The following is a 3,795-nucleotide window of genomic DNA, read 5'->3' as shown; positions in this document are numbered from 1 at the left end:
GGCAAGGCAAAGAAAGCCTTAGTGCGTGGTATGACCTTGAATCACTGACTGCTCTGGAGAACCAGTTCCAACAAAAAAAAAACAACTGTTTGGCAGCTCCAGATTTCACACAACTACAAAAAAACAGCTTTCTCCAAATACTTTGCCTCTTCAGTTTTTCATTTGCAATCCTGCGGTTCTGCTTTTTTTCTGATCTATGGGCCACACATTTCCATAAATGTCATAACTATGAACGAGGGGCAGTGGGGGGGTTGGGGGGGGTGGTGGAAGGGGTGTGTTAAGCACATACGGGGGAGCTACATTCAAGGCATATATTGTACATAAGAGTCTGTTGGAACAGCTTTACTAATGCCAGAGAGTGTCATAGTGAAGTGCATGAGGTACATCAGAAATTATTAGCGGTAGTGCTTTGAGTTATTTGTTAAAGTACAAGAGTGAAAGGTAAGCAGTATAACGGAGCATTATTGAGAGAAGCATGCATATATCAGAGAGTTTTATAGTTGGAGGCACATCAAAATTTATTGTTTTTTTTATTTGTTCTCAGTCTATGGTGCATAAGCAAGGCTACATTTATTGTCCAAATCTAAATGCCCTGTCAGGATGGTGAGCTTTCCCCTGGAACCACGGCACAGTTTGGAATAGTATAGTTGCAACGACAGTGTTAGGTAGGGACTTGCAAAATATTGACTCAAAAATGATGGCAGCGTGGTGACATACCCCCAAATCAAGCTGGTATGTGACTTGGCAGCGAAGTTATGTTTTGTTGGTGCTCCCACATCCTTCTCAGTGGTAAGCGTCGCAGAGGGGAGAGGTGCTGTCCGTGTAACCTTGGCGAGTTGATGTGCTGCATTCTGTAGATTGCACATTTTGCAACCACACTGCATCCGTGATACAGCAATTGGATATTAAATCCACAGAAATGGCATCGATCGTGCCATCTACTCTTTCCTGGAGCTGCTTTGGGATCTGTGTGGCTGCACATGTGTTGTGTGCACTCTACCACACACCTGAATTGAGCCTGGTACATGGATGGAGAGGATTAGTGAGATCGGGAAGTTAGCCATTTGTTGCAGCTTCCATTCTGCTCTTGTAGCTGCGACAGTAACATGGTTGATCCAGTTAAGTTACTCACCAGCCGTCACCCGATGAGGTTATGATAGAAAAAGTGGTGGATATATCAAAGTAGGTTTTGCAAAGGTCATGGCTATATCAAAGCGGTGTGGTGGTGGAGTATGAGAGCAAGGTGGAGAATTAAAATGACAGACCACCAGAAGCTCAGGCGTTAAGTGTACATTAAAAAAGGAAGTGGATAGTCAGATGCTCTTTCCTAGGGTTGAAAAGTCAAGCACTAGGGGGCATAGGTCTAAGATGCGTGGGGAAAAGTCTAGAGGAGATGTGCGAGGCAAGATTTTTACACAGAGGGTGGTGAATGTCTGGAACGTGCTGCCCAGGGAGGTGGTGGGAGCAGGTACGATAGCGGCATTTAAGGGGCAACTAGACAAATACATGAATAGGATGGGAATGGAAGGATAGGGACTCTGTAAGTGCGTACGGTTTTAGTTTAAGCAGGCATCATGATCGGCGCAGGCTTGGAGGGCCGAAGGGCCTGTTCCCGTGCTGTACTGTTCTTTGTTCTTTGTTTTTTGAAGTGTTCCATGAAGCAATCACCCAATGCAACTGGGGTGGTGGTGCTTATGACAGCAAAGGTGCTGGGTACATCAAAGGTCATGGGTATAATGAAAGCATTATAGAGGTGGAGTATATCAGAGTGCATATGCCAGTAGTGAGACACATTTAAAAAATAAACAGTGACAGATATGGAGTATATCAGTAAATGTATTATTCGGGACGAAGGATACATTGAATTATATTTGAATTTGTGTGCATACCATGTTATACACCAACCCAAATTACAGTAATGTGAAAATCTAGTCAGGATGTTGTGTAATAGGTGAATGAAGGTCTGGGTTGATGTCAAATCAAGGGCACAGGAGGCACTGTACCGGCAGCACAACAACAATTAACAGCCCTTTGATTAACTGAGGAGCCACACAATGAAGCAGCTTTGATTAACTGGCTACGTATTAACTCTCTGTTCATTCAAAAGCCATTTACTGCGTTGAAATGTCTATGAGATCGTGGTGAGTCAGAATAGCGCATCCGCATTGGCTGCAAATCAGGTTCGAGGTTCTGTTAATTTTTCATAGAATTAATCATAGAATGTATACAGTACAGAAGGAAGCCATTCAGCCCATTGTGTTTGTGTTAGCCCACTGAAGAACCAGGTCACCTAGTGTTACTCCCCTGCTTTTCCGCTGTGGCTCTGTAAATCTTTCCTTTGTTAGGTAATGATCCTATTCCCTTTTAAAGCCTCATTTAACCCTGCATCCACCAGACTTTCAGGCAATGCATTCCAGAACTTAACCATTTGCTGTGTGAAAAGGTTTTTCTTCATGTGGCTTCGACTTCTGTGCCCTCTGGTACTCAATCTTTCCACCAATGCAAACAATTTCTCCCTCCATGCTTTGCCCAGATGCTTCATGATTTTGAACCTCTATTTATTCTTTTCTCAACCTTCCCTTCTCTAAGAAAATCCGGCAGAGGGCAGCAGAGCGGCGACGCTGATTGGCTATTGCGTGGAAATTTTGCAAAGGAGCAGTCACTGTTTCCAGAATGGGGTCTTCCAGAAGACACCCTCTTGTTCAAGTGAAGGCAAGCACGCAGCAGAGGGCAGCAAAGGAGCGACTCAAGTTGGCGGTTGTGGGAAAGATTTGCACAGGTACAATCACTGCGTCAGAAGGCGGACCTCTGGAAAACACCCTCTGTGTTCAAAGGAAGGCAAGCATTCAGCAGAGCTGATTGGCTGTTGCGGGCAAGATTTGCATAGGTGCAGTCACTGCTGCCAGAGGTGGACCTCTGGGAGACACCCTCTGTGTTCAAGTCAAGGAAGCATCCAACAGGGGGTAACAGAGTGGCAATACTGATAGGCTATTGTGGGGGAGATTTGCATAGGTGCAGTCATTGTTTCCAGAAGGCGGATCTCTGGAAGACACACCCCCGTGTTCAAGTGAAGGCAAGCATCCAGCAGAGTAGTGATGCTGATTGGCTGTTGTGGGGGAGATTTGCATAGGCACAGTCACTGCTTCCAGAAGGTGGACCTCCGGAAGACACCTTCCATGTTCAAGTGAAGGCAAGCATTCAGCAGAGGAGTGATGTTGATTGGCTGTTGTGGGAAAGATTGGCATATCGCTTCTCGGCCTTTTGGCTAAGATCAAGTGTAGTATGGTTGGCTGCACTTGGTTGAGGTCATTAGGTTACGCTGAGGCTTCATATGAAGCAATTTTTTAAAGTGGCATCTCGGCCTTTTGGCTAAGATGCAAATGAGCTCAAGTCTTGGAGGAGGATTCTCCAATCAGCTTGACTCATGTAGATCAGGCCCAGGACAGGGTGGTTTGGTCGCTCGCCCTGTCTTGTCAGCCTGGATCTGAAATGTCTCAACTTGTTGAGACTCTGAATTGGATTTGATTTGATTGAATTGGAAAAGTATAAACAAAAAAAAAGATTGGCATAGGCACAGTCAATGCTTCTAGAAGGTGGACCTCCAGAAGACATCCTCCTTGCACTGGAGAGTCAGTCTAGGTTTTGTGCCCCAGTCTCCAGAGTGGGAGTTGAACCCACAGTTATCCGACTCAGAGGCAAGAAAGCTCAGCCAGGATTGGCACTACTGCGGAAAAACGTTTTGAAATTATTTGTGAAGAAAGTCAAATGGTAATTGAGAGGACCAGTTTGAGAACA

At 45.2% G+C, this 3,795-nt stretch overlaps 1 non-coding gene across 1 annotated transcript; it reads left to right on the top strand.

Moving 5' to 3' along the window:
- Nucleotides 1-3,245: 3,245 nt before the first annotated feature.
- On the top strand, nt 3,246-3,427 carry LOC144508810 (U2 spliceosomal RNA). Its single transcript, XR_013500355.1, has one exon. It is a non-coding gene; the product is annotated as a U2 spliceosomal RNA (small nuclear RNA).
- Nucleotides 3,428-3,795: the final 368 nt, after the last annotated feature.

The sequence above is a fragment of the Mustelus asterias genome, chromosome 20 (assembly GCF_964213995.1).
Source record: "Mustelus asterias chromosome 20, sMusAst1.hap1.1, whole genome shotgun sequence".
Classification (NCBI taxonomy): Eukaryota; Metazoa; Chordata; class Chondrichthyes; order Carcharhiniformes; family Triakidae; genus Mustelus; species Mustelus asterias.
The sequence above is the reverse complement of the archived record's forward strand: the minus strand, read 5'-3'. Positions and strand labels throughout refer to the sequence as shown.